The sequence below is a fragment of the Tachyglossus aculeatus genome, chromosome 18 (genome assembly GCF_015852505.1).
Source record: "Tachyglossus aculeatus isolate mTacAcu1 chromosome 18, mTacAcu1.pri, whole genome shotgun sequence".
Taxonomy (NCBI): Eukaryota; Metazoa; Chordata; class Mammalia; order Monotremata; family Tachyglossidae; genus Tachyglossus; species Tachyglossus aculeatus.
Window position 1 is genome coordinate 33,427,435 of NC_052083.1, and position 18,502 is coordinate 33,445,936.

General features: G+C 41.1%; 1 protein-coding gene across 1 annotated transcript in view; it reads left to right on the top strand.

The window, feature by feature from the left end:
* DSCAM (DS cell adhesion molecule) overlaps positions 1–18,502 on the top strand; it is a 562,874-nt gene that overhangs the window by 180,323 nt on the left and 364,049 nt on the right. The window lies entirely within an intron of this gene.

An 18,502-nucleotide genomic window follows, 5' to 3' on the forward strand; every position in this document is an offset into this window, starting at 1 on the left:
TGGTGCATAATGGCCTGCCTTTAATGGAATGGATTATTTATTTACTTTATGCCATTCCACCGTTAGATAAAATAGGTTCCAAGGATCATATTGAAGTTTCTTATGAAAATTCTGAATTCAAATTTCCTGAACTAGTCTTTTCTTGAATAATGCATATATTGTAACATTTTGCTTTTCAGGACATCGCCATGTTTTTAAAGGGTAACTCTCTTCCCATACACTGTATAGATTCAGTTCTCATTGCCTGTGGCTAGTTAATTGAAAATTACTCTCCTTACCCTCTTAATCATCCCATCTCACCAGCCACCACTGTTTGTTTATTTCTTTTATGTGTGGATATAAGCTCACTGTGGGCAGGGAATGTGTCTGTTTATTGATATATTGTACTCTCTCAAGGGCCTAGTATGGTACTCTGCACACAGTAAGCACTCAAAATATGATTGAATGAATATTCTATCTGATGTGTGGATCCGATAAGTAAAGGCTGCTGAACTTTCCCCTCTGTGAGTGTCCCCTAGGAATATATTACCAGGTAAATTTTAGAAAGGTAAGACAGTATCATGCATAAGCAGCTTGATTTTTATTTTCTGCTCAGATACACATTTTAAAATCACAAGTATATTAAAGGCCCTTAATCATCTCATTAGGGACTCAATCAATGGTTTGGCTTGAAGCCTTTCAAAGGAAACCCTATGTTGAATCACAGAGTATTTAAATGGTGTCTCCTAGGACCGAGAATGCTTTTATTCTTAGATATTTCAACTCTAGGCTGGTAGGGCTGGGTTAAACTTTCAGAAAAGAACAGACCTTGTGGAACAGAATAAAGCATAAAGGTAATGTTTGTATGTAATGGTAGGTTTGCAGCAAAGTAGACCTTATAATAAAGCCATAATGTCTTCTGAAGCTGTTACTCCCCCTGTAGAGTACTAATGCAAAAAAATGTCAGTCAGAAAACAAATTGTTCTTGGATAAGGACAATTAGAACAGAATGGTGGGCAACAGGGAGAGGAGGATTGGAATTGGTGTTCGAAGAAGAGAGCTTGAGAATTGGACTCGCTTTAAAGAGAAGCAGCGTGGCTCAGTGGAAAAGAGCACGGGCTTTGGAGTCAGAGGTCATGGGTTCAAATCCCGGCTCTGCCACTTGTCAGCTGTGTGACTTTGGGCAAGTCACTTAACTTCTCTGTGCCTCAGTTCCCTCATCTGTAAAATGGGGATGAAGACTGTGAGCCCCACATGGGACAACCTCATGACCTTGTATCCCCCAGCGCTTAGAACAGTGCTTTGCACATAGTAAGCGCTTAATAAAATGCCATTATTATTATTATTATTATTATTTAAAGGTATCAATCAGTGGTATTTATCGACCGCTTACTGTCTGCAGAGCACTCTACTAAGCACGTGGGAGAATACAACATGAAAGAGTTGGTAGATATGTTCCCTTCCAGTAAGGAGCTTACAGTCTAGAGGGAGCTTATGATCTAGCAGCAATTGCAGAAAAGGAAGACTGGGGATGAAGAAAATATATTTATTACAATGGGGAACAGATTCATGAGCAGGGAGACCACAATGGCCAGACAAGCGAATTTAATCAGCCAGGCGTTTTCAAGTGAGACTATCTATTGGGTTGTACATGTGTAATGTAATGTGTACCTTGACTATAAACCAACATTTGTCACCCTGTAAGGCTAGATCTAAAATTCCAGAATTCCAGCTGATTCCTCTGCGATTCCTGGACTGCCTTTAACAGTATCTTCCCACGTAATCCCTACAAATAAGATAACATGGTGAATTATTTTCTTGGTCAGGAGTGATGATTGTAATTGAGACTGCTTATTAACAGGCTCTGAGGCAACCAACAGGCAAGCTTCCTGAATTTAATTCTGGGTAAAAAATTTGGTTCTCAATGTGGAATTCTTGTTGTCCAGACTTGGGGAAATGCCTCCTTGAGGCAAGTTTAACCTGCCCTAAATGAAATTGTCCTAATTGTTGGATCAAATGTTTTCCTTTTAGTCACTAAAACTCTGAAATATGTTTTGAAATATATTAGGCATTGAGATTAAAAAAAAATCAGTAAGGGCCTACTTTATGCAGATCAATCAAGTGGTAGTATTTATTTAATAGCATTTAAGCACTTGCTGTGCCAGGTACTTTACCAAGCTCTGGGGTAGATACACAACAATCAGTGCATGTCCCACATGGGTGTCTCAGTCTTAATCCCCATTTTACAGATTAGGTAACTGAGGCCTAGAGAAGTTAAATGACTTGCCCAAGGTCACACAGCAGACAAGCGGTGGAGCCAGGATTAGGATTTACTAAGCACTTGCTATTTGTTGAGCACTGTTCTAAGTGGTAGGAAAGGTACAGTATAGCAGAGTTTGTAGACATGTTCCCCTTTCACAAGGAGCTTACAGTCTAGAGGACTGAAGAGCACTGTACTAAGTCCCCAGGAGAGTCTCACAGGAGTAAAAGACATAGTCCCTACCTTTGAAGATCTAATTTAATACATATGCTCCATTTTTTTTCAAAGTTAACATTATTTCCCACATCTTTGCAGGTTTTCTGACATGAAAAGTCACTCGCAAGGTGAGTGTGCCAGTAGCTTAATGAGAGGGAAGCTTTCTCAGTCTTTCAGTGGCCTGTTTTCCATTTTGACAATTTGGGACACTTGCTGCAATTCCAATACCCTTTCCCTCTGCTTTTGTGATGAGGCACAGCTTGTGCAAGGAAAATACGGAACTGACAGAACTTCTTCAAAGTCCGTCAGGATGGTGAAATAAGGGACACATACGTGAGGTTTTTTAAATTTTTTTTTTTTATATTTATGTGTGTCCTGTGTGCCAAGCAACGGTTCTAAGCACTGGTGTAGGTGTAAGCTAATAAGTTCAGACAGAGTCCCCAGCCTTCATGGGGTTCACAGTCCAAGTAGGAGGGAAACCTGGTAATGAACTCCCATTTTACCGTTGAGGAAATGGTTCCAGAGGTGCTAAGTTCATTCAGTCATATTTATTGAGCACTTAGTGTGTACAGACCACTGTATTAAGCACTTGAGAGTGTACAGTATAACAGTAAACAGACACGATTTGCCCAGAGTCACACAGCAAGCAAGTGGCAGAGCTGGGATTTGAACCCAGGTCCTCTGACTTCAAGGTCCGTGCTCTTTCCATTAGGCCATGCTGGTTGGGGCCTCTTGGCCACCCTCTCCCTATGTCAGTATATTATTTCAACAACTGCCCTCTAGATTCTAAGCTCCCCTAGATTTTCCCCTGTCCTCTAGATTATCAGCTCCAGTAGAAAAGAGCTTTTACTGCAGGGATTGTGTCTTTCAAGTGCTTAGTATCATGCACTGCGCACAGTAAGTGCTCGATAAATACCATTACTCTATTTTGAAGTTTTTTTTGTTATTCTTCTTGATGACCTTTGACTCCTGGGAAATACCTCATCTGGGCCCTATGGCTTACCACCTTCCTGATTACTTAGTCAAGATCATCATCGTATTTGTAAGTGACACTGTCTCATGTCCCGGGCCCCACTATCTTATTAAAATCACATCTCCTCCAAGAGGCCTTCCCCTACTCCCTCTCCCTTCTGAGTCACCTCTGCACTTGGATCTGTACCCTTTAAGCACTTGATATGCACCCCACCCTCAGCCCCACAGCACTGGTGTAGATATCCGTAATTTATTTTAATGCCTGTCTCCCCTTCTAGACTCCAAATTCCTTGTGGGCAGGGACTATGTCTACCAACTCTGTGGTATTGCACTCTTCCAAACACTTAATAAATTGCTCTGCACACCGTAAGTATTCAGCAAATACCATTAGTTGATTGCCTGGTAGTCACTTAGCCCAGTCCTAGGTATGATGTGAGCCCTGAGTCATTTTTGACTCACCTGTAATCATCCGTATCAGTCGATAGAAAGCACCACCGCATCACTGATATTGAAAGCTTTCTTTAAGGTTTCTGTCAGAGTAGTGTAGTTATGCACATTGTCTTCAGGGTGGCCCTGTAAGAAACTGACTGTTCAGATTCTGTAAATCTATAGAGAGTAAGAAGAATTTAATAGAACGAAGATGGTGAAGAAAACATAATTGTCTTCCAGTGGTTAAAATTCATATTTTTCCTAGTGTTTAGCAATCATTAGATGGTACAGAAAAAGACCAGCCACCCCCCGCCAAATTCCATTAATTGTCAAAATATATAATTCATAAATTAATCCATCCATCACTTGGTGAGGAATTTGAGGACCCTGATTTAACTATATAGTCAGAAGAGCTCATTTTGAAGAGATAATGTTTTTATTGCAGCACTATTCAATTATAGTTGGCACTGTAAAAAAAAAAAAAGCCAAAACCCCCCCCAAACTTCCCTAAATTCATCGCTCGACATGTAAAAGAGAATAATTTTTAATTGTTCCAAGCTTGAAGGCATTGGTTCTTAGTTCATTTCTTCCACTTGAAAGCAAATGTTGTGTAGGCGTATGTTTATCACACTCTCGAATGCTATGAATATTGAACCAGCAAAAATATTTGTTGCAGATCACATAGACTGACATGGTGTCACACTTCCAACTGGCAGAGTAGTGTGATCCACATAGTCCTGTCAACAAAAGCAGGTCAGCAGGATAGCACAAAGCAAAAAAAAAAAATCAATAAATCTTTGAATTAATCATGCAGCTGCCAGAAGAAATTATGGGTGCGTGAAGTGAAGTATATAGGTTCAGTATAGACCTAGGTAACTACCCTTTCTCTCTCTCCAGTTCTTTTGTTGTTGGTTATTTTTTTTTAAACCACGTTTGACTCTTCCTCTTCCCTACTTTTCGTATAGATTTCAGTGGCTGGAATGAAAGAACTGTTAGATTTTAGATTTGGGGAACAATCGACCTTGTTAACGGCTGCTTTTTGATATTTGATTCATAAGTACAGTTGGCTTTTGCTCATTAATAGGCTGTCCTCTATATGACTGTTCATAAAAATCCTGGACAGTGACTGGAACAGAAGTGAAAAAATGCATTTCTAGCCTATTGTTATCTTAGGTGAGTCTCTGTATTGTCATCTCTGACATTTTTCTAGCAAAGGGTGGACTAGGAATTAGTCATTATGAGAACGTACCCACTGTAAGCCTCACGTCTGCATTAATTAACGTCCGAGTTCCTGAACTGATTACTCTTTTCTCAGTGGCCTCCCTGAAGGTGAAAAAGGGTGACTGGGGTTTAGAGAGAAAGCTAAAGTCTTTCCTTTAATTCTGAAGAAACGGCATTCATAGGGAATCTTTTAAAATATCAATACAAGAGCTTGTCTTTAGCAAAACTCAATTTGAAATGAATATTTGATAGAAGTAGCGTCACTGGTTTGGGAGGGAATGGACGCACACTGTTCGTGTCCCCACCTGGCCGAGTACGGTGCTGGGGTGGATCTGTATGGTGCATTAATCTGTGGACCCAGGACCAAGGCAGATGCGACTGTGACAGCAACCTGCCCGGAATTTAAATGCAGAGATTTAGGCTAGAAATGTGCGTCTCATTTTATTCTCCCTAGATGTCCAAAGCCTTGTTCATGAAGGATGCTTCCTCTCCCTAGTGAGCAGAATAAAACCTTCCCTATCATTTCTATATAAAGAGTGCTCAGGGCTGCAGTATCCGTGTTACAGATACTCCTAGCCTGGCCTTTCCAGAAAGTGCTTGGCATTTAAGGATTTTCTTTGATACTAATCTAGCATTGTGCAAATTCTACTGTTAGTGTGGTATTTTAAGACATGCGGCAGTATAATGATTTAAGAAGGATTATCCAAATTGACTCTTTCCCAAGTTTCTCCAAATAAATCCACGTAGCTTTTTCGATATGCCTAAGTAGAATTACCATTTAGAATATTGCTTAAAAAATAAGCGATTTTCAGAGTAAATTGTTGGGCCCAGGTGCTGGTATGAGTTTTCTCAGCTTCCGACCTTTTGCCTAGTAACATTTTGCTTGGGAGGAGAGCTTAAAGAGATTTGCATCTGGAGTGGCTGAAATGGACCTACAAGAGAGTGAAATCTTTTTCCTTCACCCTTTATCTCTCCAACAAAAACATAAAGTGAGCTGCATTTGGTGGGGAAACCATTCCACTGTTTAAGGGGAAATAAGGCTTCTCTGACTTAGGTTCATGTTGGGGAGAAAATGGAGAAGGAAGTAATTGAAAGGCGGCAGATCCTAAATTAAGAAGGTAAAGTGATTTCACTTGGTTACCTCACCTTTACTTGTTTTTCTTTTCTCTGGCTGGGTGATTTTTGCCTAATAAATCCATGGAAGAAAGAACCATGTACCCAACGGTGAAATGCCCTCAGTATGTCCCTAAACCCTGAAGAATGAGCTCGACTTAACCAGCGTAATGTATTAGGAGATGGTATTTACAAATGGAACTCGCTTTCCTATTCCAAATGGTTCTCTGTGTTTTGTCAGTCATATTTGTTCTGTTGTAAGTGGCATGCCCTCCTCATACTATTTGGGCTTGGAATCATCTGTTACGCTCCCTGATCAGTGTTTCTTTTTAATTAGTGCTACCTTTTATCAAATTCCAGTTTGGGATAAACAGATATTTCAGTCATAATGGTAGCGTGTTTTGTACATTAGCTAACTCCTACAAAACATTAATTTAGACCCTTCTATTTTCTTTGAATTGAAATTGCTACAGTTCCGATTTTTTTTTTTTTCTGGCAGTTTAACTGCACCATTAATTTTAGATGCTCTTCTTAAATAAAATCAATTCTATTTTGGCTTCCCTAATGGGAACCCGCTCACTTGAACACACAAGTGTTTTTTCCCATTTAGTTTTGTTACATATGAACCAGGGACCCTGATTGGTCCAGGGTGTTACAATGACCGTGACTTACCATTTTGGGGAAAAAAAAACATGAAGTGTGGTCGTCTACGCGAAGGGTAAGTAACATAGTCGGGTTGCTTTTTCTTAACCATAATCAAAATTGGGCATTAATTAGCCCACTCTTCCATGCTGGACATTTGTCCCTCACTATCACAGTCCTAGCAATTATATTTCTCTTAAGTATCTGTGGGGCTTTCTTTTCAAAACATCCTGTTTTCAGGAGTATACATATACATCACCAAGTTGATAACCCTGATTTTTGGAGAGAGAGCCAATAGTATCTACTTCAGCAATGGATTTCTTTTGATTGTTTTGGCCCTTTATAAGGTTTTGTTTTCCAATGAGGAGGTTGGCAAAACATTGGGACATTCCAAAATTCGTGATTTAGCATTGGGTATTTTGGTTTCCTTCTAGGGACACCATCACTATCATCCCTATCATCATTGTTATCTACTGCCATTTGCCACCTTCCTCCACTGCCCAACCTGGGTGACAATGGGGCAAAGTGTGTTTACCAAAAAATGAGATTTGGGCCACTGGGCTGGGGTGGGGCATTGCAATAGAGGTAGGAGTTCCAGACTTCATATACAAGTGTCAACAGACTTAATAAATTAAATCAATCAGTGCTATGTATTAATCACATACTGTGAGCAGAACACTGCAGTAAGCTCTTGGGAGAGTGAAATAAAGTGAACACGATCCCTCTCCTCAACGCCCAAAGCAACACTAAATTTCTGTGTTCTCCCCAAATAAACAATACTTTTCAAAGGGCTAAAAGCTCTAGGACATGGTTTCTTGGTCTGTCATATCATAATCTCTTTCACCTTTCCTTTAACCCTTAAAATGACTATCCACATCTGACTCTCCCTCAGACTTTGGTCTTAGACTGCTTACTGCCTCTCTGAATCTGGCATAAGCAGGAAACTAAGCAAGTCCCAAGAAGAGTGAGTTATCTCTAGCAAGGGACACCAAAGCAACTACTGAAAGACCCTTTAAATATATCCAAGGAAGAGGAGAGGGGCATTGTGACTTTGGGGTGAAAGCTGCAGTCTGTTGGAGAGGTGGTTCAGTGAACTCTAGAACCGCCCCTGTTTGCCAAGAGAGAAGTCAGAGTGAATCGCCCACCTGGATTGTTTTACAGCAGCTCTGTCAGAGGAACTGGACCAAACTCTGGAAAACAAAGACAATTGAGTAGGCCAGGTTGCTCAGTTAGAGGTAAATCAATCACCAGGTTCAAATGGCATCAGTTCCAGAGTTTGCAGAGAGCTTGGGAGCTGCACTATTCTCCTGAGCCCATCCATTCACTCTGCAGATAAACGCTCAGCTGTGGTCTCCCTGATCGCTCTTAGGGCTCACAGTACCTGTGTTCCCATGAAGGGAGGGCCTGTGGCTTCAATGTGATGATGATTATTTTTTTGAGTGCTTACCAATCAATCAATTAATCGTATTTATTGAGCACTTACTATGTGCAGAGCACTGTACTAAGCACTTGGGAAGTACAAGTTGGCAACATCCAGCACTTAGAACAGTGCTCCAGTGCTTAGAACAGTGCTTTGCACATAGTAAGCGCTTAATAAATGCCATTATTATTATTATTATTATATAGAGACGGTCCCTACCCAACAGTGGGCTCACAGTCTAAAAGGGGGAGACGGAGAACAAAACCAAACATACTAACAAAATAAAATAAATAGAATAGATATGTACAAGTAAACTAAATAAATAGAGTAATAAATATGTACAAACATATAAATATATACAGGTGCTGTGGGGAAGGGAAGGAGGTAAGATGGGGGGGATGGAGAGGAGAACGAGGGGGAGAGGAAGGCACCCATGTGCCAAGCACTAGGGTGGATATAAGATAATCAGGGTCCAGCAAGGTACCTGCCCAGTATGGAACCAGTATGGTTCAAGAGGGTGGGAGAACAGGTATTTTATCCCCATTTTCTAGATGAAGAAACTGAGGCACAAGGAAGTTAAGCAGTGTGCCCAAGGTCTTTCAGCAGGCAAATAAAGCCAGGAAGAGAATCTAGATCTTTTCACTCTAGGCCTCCTGGTTGTGCTGCCTCCTACTTCTTTTGATATAAGAGCCCAATGCAGCGTTTTGTGTAAGGGAGGGGATCAATAAATACTGCGGCTGCTGATGATACTGAGATAATTTTGATGCCTTATGATTTGTTATATGTATATTTACATGAGATTGACAAATCCACCTCTGAGGATTCAGCTCATCCTCTGAATCTCACTAGGATGAGTCAAAAATGTTTTATGTTGCCAACTTGTACTTCCTAAGTGCTTAGTACAGTGATCTGCACATAGTAAGCACTCAATAAATACGATTGATTGATTATTACTGTTAAAACACCACTATTATAATCAAAAGTGGTATGCATGGGCAGGACTTGATACTGTAGCTCAGCGCATAGTAGAATTGATCTCACTGCTAGTGGTTGCCTCTGAGGGTATATACAGGGACATTTAATTTGCAAAAAATCTTTTCAATCCATTAGCTATTATGTGCCTTTTAATGAGTCACAGCAAGTCACAAAAGCAATGTTAAGTTCAACCAAACATTTAGAATTGTATTTTGAGAAGAATGGATAGGATAGTTGCATTTTATTCTGAAATTTGCAATGCTTAGTAATCTTTCTGTTTACTACATATCTTCCAGAGTACCATTAGTGTGTTAATTTTAGTATGCTAGTAACGCAGCTTAATATGACCTTTACTTTCAGTGGATGCCAAGTATCCACTGCATTTGTAGTATGGCGTTTGCATTACTTATAGAAGGCAGTTGAGTTAGCAAATTTAATGAGTGATAAACTTAGGCTATTACTACAGATCAGGAAACAAGTATTTTGGGAAGGAATTAATTGGAGCAGGAGTGGGAATTTCTGAATTTAGGAATTGATTCTGGTAACAATAATAATGGGATTTTTAAAGCTCTTGCTATGTCCCCTTCCTTCCTCTCCTCCTCGTCCCCCTCTCCATCCCCCCCATCTTACCTCCTTCCCTTCCCCACAGCACCTGTATATATGTATATATGGTTGTACATATTTATTACTCTATTTATTTATTTTACTTGTACATATCTATTCTATTTATTTTATTTTGTTAGTATGTTTGGTTTTGTTCTCTGTCTCCCCCTTATAGACTGTGAGCCCACTGCTGGGTAGGGACTATATATGTTACCAACTTGTACTTCCCAAGCGCTTAGTACAGTGCTCTGCACACAGTAAGCGCTCAATAAATACGATTGATGATGTGCCAACCATTGTGCGAAGCACAGAGGTAGGTACAAGATAATTGCTTTAGAAACACTGCAGGCCCCATAGGGAGAAAGTGACTAGGAGGGAAGGACGACAGGTTTTTTTTTTTAATCGCAATGTACAGAAGAGGAAACTGAGGCCCAGAGAGGTAAAGAGACTTGTCTAAGGTCACCCAACAGACAAGTGGCAGAGCTGGGACTAGAAGCCAGATCTTCTAAATCCCTGTCAAGTAACTGTTTCCACTAGGCCTTCCCCCTCGCCTCCAATCGAAAGTTTGTTGAGAGTGCTAACTAAAATTTGAACTTATCCTCCGGAGCGCGAAGTGGGGTGACCCCAGAAGCACAGCTGTTCAAAAACACATGCCAAAGCACACACTCGCTTTGTCATCAGGATCGGGGCAGAGAAGAGAAAGCCAAAGCATCTTCTGCCACCTGCCTGACAGAACAGTGGCTGTTGTGGCTGCCGCCACATCCTCCATCCCTGCTGCTTGGGGGAGCTGAATGCTAAGATTTCTACTGCAGCCATCTGAGCGGGGCCTGAGGGGCCAGAAGACACACAAGTCTCTGGTCGCAGCCCAAAGTAGCAACAGAAGCATTTGTCGTCCTGGCTGCCACCTAGAATATGTTGGTGAGGTCGATCATGCCAGTGGTGGCCTGCAGTGGCTGTTATTTTTCTGTGATCCTTTTCTGCTGCGGCTCCGTTCCTCGTTGGACTCCTCTCCCCCTCATCTCTACAACTAAAAGCAAAACTCTGGAAATCCTGTCACCTATTTTTTTTTTCAGGTAGCAAGATGGCAGGCGGTGGGCAAAATCAGATGGTCCTGGTCATTTTACTTCAACACCCTGTCTGTAAGCAGGCAGGTAGGAGAGAGAAAAAGAGAATTGGGTGATGGTGGTAAATAATACAGTATTATTGGAAAATGCTTGCTTTGGAAAGGCAATTGTCTGTAGAGATTTCTATCTCTCCTTCTGACACAAGCCCTAGTTGTAATCTTCCTCCACTTCTGAAATGAGGTGTCAGGTTGCAAAAGAGGGCTAGTGTCCTTTTGTAATCCCTTTTTTTCCAGTTGTTCAAAGTGTGTCTAGTGCTTAGGAAAGACATTTCATTTAAGACTGTCAGAAATAATTCCAGTGTCACAAGCATTCCTGTGTCTTTGAAATCCCCGGTTAGCTTTACAAGTAATTAATTATAGGTGCCCTAGAAATGGAGAAAATTGTACTTTTAGATATGGTTGGTGCCAAATGGGACCACCCAGATGGTACTGTGCCTTCTGTGCCACCAGGTTTTGCTTTGTGAAAGCTTAATTACCTCATCTTGTGTACAGTTGACATATTTAGGCCAAAGATCTCCACCTTTTTGTGCTGCAAATCAGTGTGCTATTCATAAAGGCCATTTCTGAGCTCAGTGGGCTAACCCATGACCCTTTTTAAAGAGATTCTTTAATTTTTATCTGATTTCTTTATCCACTTTGGTCAAGTCTGGTGGGGGAAACAGCACCTTGCCTTCTATTTCCAGTGAAGGAATCGAAGAGCGTATGAGGCTGGACAAGTAGAATCCTCTTTGTCCATCACTTGTTGGGTTGTCTGAAGAGGAGGTGATGTTTGGAAGCAATGGGCTAACACTCCAAAGAGGAAGGGGCATCCAATGTTTAAGTGGAGATTGCTCCCCCCCCATCCCCCCGACCCCCTTCGGCATCTAGTCACTCTCCTCCTGCTGGACCTTTGACGTCCATACTGTGAAAGTTAAGTTTCTGATGTCACAAAAAACTTGATGTCTTCAGGCAAGGAGAAAAGGGAAGATGGTCCTTGTAAGTCAAGACCATCGCGGGACAGGCCATGGTAGGGTGAAACCACAATTGGAGGACACTGAATCCGTGTCAGAGATGACCAGTCAAATCCCAGTTGGAAAATAAGTCCAATAAGACACGTGAGATTTGCTTGATAGGCAGTGCCAGAACCATGATTTAAACACTTTCATATTGGGTGGGAAGCGAGAAGGGTTGTTGACAAAGTTGTCATTTTTCAAGAATGAGAGAAATCCTGGTTATCTCTTAGGACTCAGATTTATCATTTGACTAGCCAGAGTATTGTTTTCCTGTAATTATAGTAATGGAGTAAATCTGGAGTTACATTAAACCTGCTTGCTTTTTTTGTTGTTGTTGTTTGGGATTTTTTTGCTTTGTTTTTAAAAATAAACTCTGCACTAGCTCTGTGTTCTGGAATTTGGAGGTGGGTGCCCAGAAAGGTCAGACATGTTGAGAAAGCCTGACCTGTGGAAATGCTTGGGCATATTTGTGCTTTTTGCTTAGAGAACACTATCTGGTGGAGCTTGGTTCATTTGGAGACTTTCTGTCTTCCTTGATGGACTTATACAATCCAGTAAGCTTTCAGGTCTGTTACCAACCACAGAGCCCTAAAATAATTAAAAAGGACTCATTTATGTTGTTGATATTACCTTGTGACCCCCAATGGAAGAGACATTGGGCTCGTTGGACTCCCCACCCAACTTGTCTTGGAACTCTTCTGAAAAGAAACCGATGTATAATGTATGTTAAACTACTGAAAGTCACTATCTAAATGCTTAATGAAAAGCTATCTTGCTAGCATTAAAATCCAGATGGACCACAAAGTATAAATAATGCTTACGAAGCGCAGAAACTGAGGGAAGCAGACGTGATCATGTTTTCCTAAAGGTTGGGGTAAGGAAAACAACTTTCAATTTTGAAAGAAGAATTAATAATTGGTGAGTAGTTAAAATAAACTCGCCCCCGCCCCCCACCCTTTGTGTATTACACGTAAAGAGGAATATGTGTCCAAATAAATTTTCCTTTCTTTTTGTTATTCATCATTTCTCATTGTAGTTCCTTTGAGTTGCTTTTTCTCTCTCCCTTCAGACCATTGTAATTTTCTTTTTAGAGATGAAATAGAAATTCTATTTTTGTTATGGTTAGTTATTTTCTCATTGCCTCGACTGTATGAGAAGAAATGACCTATTCCAGCTTTCTTGAGCTTAATGTGATGAGTAAGAAAGAGTCACTTATACAAAAGCAATTTTAACATAATTCTTTTTTAAAGAAATATTTTCTCCCTTTAACAAAAAAGGGTAACTATTCATAGTTTAAAAACCAACCCCCAGAACACTTAAGAATGTGAAGTATGTGATATATTTTAAACTCAGATTTAACATGCAAAACATCAAAATTTATGAGTTAAAATAAGCTTTGAATGTCTTCTGTTATCAAGGAAATACTTTAATTTCACTAGCAATATTAAAACATTATGCTTGGTTAAAATTTTGGAAGCTTCTGAAATTTCCATTAGAGAGAAATATTCGTAGACCTGAATGGCAAGATCCAAATTTCCAAGGTAACATTTAGTAGAATTTGCTTCAAAATAATAATTTTGAATCTCTTCATTATCCTTAATATAAAACTCCTTAATGGTACATATGAATTTAAGCCTGTGTATGTGCCAGTAGACATTTAATAGTAAGAAGGATTTCATGCACTTATAGCCAAGCTTTAGGCTGATAATTACTTTTATCACTTTCTTAACTCCGACTTTAATCCCAAATTTGAGTAGTGGGTCTCTTTATCAGATTTCCTCCTACCCGTCCCCCTGCCTCACGGCACAAATGTGGTTTTCTCCGAGATTGAAAAGAAGAGTGGGAGAAGAAATCAGGTTAATATTATTTAATTGTAAAAGTGGGATAGCCAAAGAAGTGAGGTGGTTATTGAAAATGTTCTTATCACTTATCCACAAAAAAACCAAGCTGTCTCAGTTTTTTTATTTGAGGTACAGAAAAAGGCCCTAAAATGCAGAACCAGTCCTGTCTGGAACTCCCACCCACTTCAAATCTTCCAAGCCCCCTACCTCTCCCCATCTTCAAAATACTTTTGATATCCCATGTCCTTTCCCTGATTAATAGACTTCTTTCATCTCAATCAATTAATGGTATTTATTGAGCGCTTACTGTATTCAGAGCATTGTACTAAGCGTTTGGGAGACTCCAGTATAATAGGGTTGGTAGACACATTTCCTTCCTAAAATGAGCTTACAGTTTAGAGGGAGTTTAACACTTTTGTCCTCCCATAGCACTTTTTTCACATTTAAGGACTTCTATTTTCTGCAACATTTACAATTTATTTATGGTATATAAGTGCCTACTATGTGTCAAGCACTGTTCTAAGTACTGGGGTAGATAGAAGTCAATCAGGTTGGAAACAGAACCTGTTCCAACATGGGGCTTACAGTCTAGATTGGAGGGAGTAGGATTTAATTTTACAGTTGAGGAAACTGAGGCACAGAGAAGTTAACCGACTTGCTCAAGGTCACACAACAAGCAGCTGGCAGAGCTGGGATTAGGACCTAAATCCTCTGACTCCTTGGCTTTTTCCACTAGACCATATTGCTTCTCGGAGTATTTTGCATTCCTCGCCATCGGATCGTATGTTTGTAATCTCCACCAAACCCCCCCAAAGGGGATAATAGCAGAGCTGTGCTGAAGTTCCTTGACTAGGCTTGTGTGACTGAATATTAAACATAGGATCACACTTCTATCATGAAATATTAACCAGAAAAAAATAAACTGTCCTCAGTAGGACCTGGGTTCTAATTCCGACTCTGCCGCTTGTCCGCTATGACACTTTGGGCAAGTCACACCACTTCTCTTTGCCTCAGTTACCTCATCTGTAAAATGGAGATTAAGACTGTGAGGCCCACGTGGGACAAGAACTGTGACCAAATTGATTAGCTTGTATCTACCCCAGCTCTTAGAACAGTGCCTGTCACATAGCGCTAAACAAATACCATTTAAAAAAAATTTTAAAAAACAAACAGACCCCTTAGATTGTGGAGTGCAGTAGCTGGGCTTCCATGTCTTTCCCCACTTATCAACCACCAGTTTATCGTGCCCATATCTGTTCAGCTGCTTTACTTTCCCGTGTGTTTTAGATGGAAAGTTTTGCAGTGCTATAGCTAATGCTCACATTAATGTCACCCTGTGGAAGGAGCATATTTGAGGGTGAGTGTTGTGATGTAATGCTTATCTCTGGTTCCTAATGAATTGAGTGACTTCATTGGTACTGCAGTTGCCAGGGAGCATCAGAAATCAGTTTCTGAGATTGTGGAATTGCCTCACCACTTCCCCTCCTCGGAAGCCGCAGGAAGATGGTGCCCCTTGTCGGACAGGGACTGTGCCTGATCTGACTGCATATCGTATCTACCAGAGTGCTTAGTACAGTGCTAGGTGCATAGTAGTTGTCAACTGTGTCATGTGGGGCAAGTCAACTTCTCTGTGCCTCAGGTACCTCGTTTGTAAAATGGGGATTAAGAATGTGAGCCCCACCTGGGACAAACTGTTAACCTTGTATCTATCCCAGCGCTTAGAACAGTACTTGGCACATAGTAAGCACTTAACAAATACCATTATTATTATTGTAAACGCTTAACAAATACCGCCGTTATTATTATTACTACCCCTTAACACCCCGTAACCCGTTCTCCAGAGTGTATCTCGGCCCTCAGACTGTTGATCAATCAATCAATCATATTTATTGAGCACTTACTGTGTGCAGAGCACTGTACTAAGCGCTTGGGAAGTACAAGTAGGCAACATATAGAGACAGTCCCTACCCAACAGTGGGCTCACAGTCTAGAAAATCTAAGCACTTCCTCAGGGCTCGTTAATTGTGGAATTTTTCAAGCTCTTGCTGTGTGCCTGGGGCTTGTACAGAGCGGTGGAGTCGGAAGATAATCTGATCTCGTTGCAGGCTCCTTGAGGGCAAGACTCATCTCTGCCAACTGTAATCGCGGAGAACCGTGCTGTGCAGCCAGTAAACCACTTGATAGGTACCACTGTTTGATGGGTGGATTGAAGGGATGGTTGCAAGGAGAAGCTGATTGCTGCCCTCTCTAAATATCCCTGTTCTCTGAAGTCTGCAGCGGCTACCAGTCTGCCATTGGGGTCAGTTCCAAAGGTTTAGCTCAGTGCCTGTTCCCAATAAGCCACACTGCAAAAGCTGCTTTCCCTTAAGCCTCCGTGGCTCAGATCGCAATTGGATTTCTTAGGGTTGACTGTTTCCAGTTTCCCATTATGACAGATGCGAGTGGCTGGTGTGTTTCTACTAATAGTAATCTGGTCTGAACTAATTTTCATAAAAAATAAGCAGCTTTGGAATTCATTTTTCTCCCCCCCGGCATGACAAAGCACGTCTCTGCTGGCCTTGGGCACGGGGATGATGCAGGGCTTATCTAATATTGCAGCTTTTTCCCTGGGAGATATGGACGAGTTCCCGCCAATGAGTCCAGTGACTTTGGGGGAAACTAGCGGTCAATTTTATCCCAAGGAAAATAGTTAAATTTGGCCATCTTTTTTTGGTTGGCCTGCCCATATATCTGATGGGCTCCATGTGATTGATACATACTATAAAGTTAAAGAAAAATAGCTCAGAGGCTGCCAGTGGAATCTCTTTCCAATGCAGCCATTAGTTTACATAGTATCAGGAAAACAATATAGGTGTGTGCTCCTAGAATAACATTAGTGTCTTTGAATGGTATTTCATCGAGCAGCTTGTCTCGGGCAGTCGAACTAGTCTTTATCAAACTGTCAGTGGCAGCCAGAGTGCTCTCGCTCCTTTTTCTGCCCTCTGTTGTGGTACATTTTTCACCCAACCATGAAAATTTCATGAGCGCCCCTGAGAAGCAGCACAAATATTCTTGCATTCCCTGTGACACGTGGGCTGTCCCAATGAAAGCTGTTAAGACTGTAAATATTCAGCAAGATCATTTGGAAACTTGTGCATTACTTACAAGCCCCACAGCGTTGCGTGTCTTTGTAGTCGGAGGAGTGGTCATTATTAAGCTTCTACTGCATGCAGTGCACGATATTAAAATACTTCGAGATGGAGCAGCAGCACGCGACGTTTTCATTCCCCACATAAATATTATGATCTTAGTGCAATATTATATTGCAGATTTAATGTGAAATTACATTGCTCTCGTGTGGCGTTGTGGAAAGAGCATGGGAATTGGAGGAAGCGGGTTCTAATTCTGACTCTGCCACTTGGCTCCTGTGTGACCTTGAGCAAATGACTTAGTTTTTCTGTGCCTCAGTTTCCTCATATGCAAAATGTGGATTCAGTACTTGTCTTTCCTCCTACTTTGACTGTAGGACATGTGGGACAGGGGCTTTCTGACTTGATTTTATCTTTCCTAGTGTGCAGAACAGTGCTTGACCCATAGTAAGTACTTAACAAACACCATAATGGTAATTGTTATTTATGTAATTAAACCTATACCGTTGTATATTAGCATTCATGAAATGTTGCTTTCTACAGAGAAGCAGCATGGCTCAATGGAAAGAGCCCGGGCTTTGGAGTCAGAGGTCATGGGTTCAAATCCCGGCTCCACCACGTCAGCTGTGTGACCTTGGGCAAGTCACTTCTCTGAGCCCCAGTTCCCTCATCTGTCAAATGGGGATTAAGACTGTGAGCCCCACGTGGGACAACCTGATCACCTTGTATCCCCCTCAGCACTTAGAACAGTGCTTTGCACATAGTAAGTGCTTAACAAATGCCTTCATTATTGTTATTATTATTATTACAGTTGACTTGAGGGCAATTAACGAAGTCTCCTCTGATCTTGGTGCAAAGATTACTTTCCTTTCTAAGCTTCCCCTTCAGCCCTCTAATTTCTTAGATTTTCACATGCACATGGCCTTATATTTCATGAAAACCAAAATTAATACTTAACCTCATGGCACCTCTCTGCTGTTGACTCCCAGAAGCGCCATTTTCCTCTGAGCTGATGGAGAAATGGTGAAACCGTTCAGTGACAAATTTAAGATTTGTGTGGCTTCCCATCCTCCATTAGTGACCTAAAGGAGTTCACCCCTTTCTTCAGGATCGTGGTCTTAGAAGCTTTGAACGGTTTCTATTTCATGGGTAGCTAAAGTAGGGAAACCTGAACTTTGTTGAACCATGGAGAAAAATCTGGAGGGATTCCAGCAGGATTCCCCCCTCCCTCTTCTGAGGTATAAAGTGGATTAGAGATGGGAGGTGAGAGAATGAGGACTCTCTGGCGGCAGTAGACAGAAGAGAGGCTGACAGGTACCGGGCCTTTCCGGGTATTGTTTTTCTAAATTTAAAGTTGGGGATTTTTCCCTCCCAACAACTTTTTGCCTTTCCTCTCTCTCCTTCAACCCCTCATTTACATAGTAAGTAGTAACACATACCACAATTATTATTACTGTTATTATTAGTACCCCCAAAAGAGTCCCCACAGTTTTCTTCGTTGTATTTTTTTATAGTATTGGATAAGTGCTTACTGTGTGCCAGCCACTGTTCTAAGTGCTGGGACAATCAGGCTGGAAAGAGTCCATGT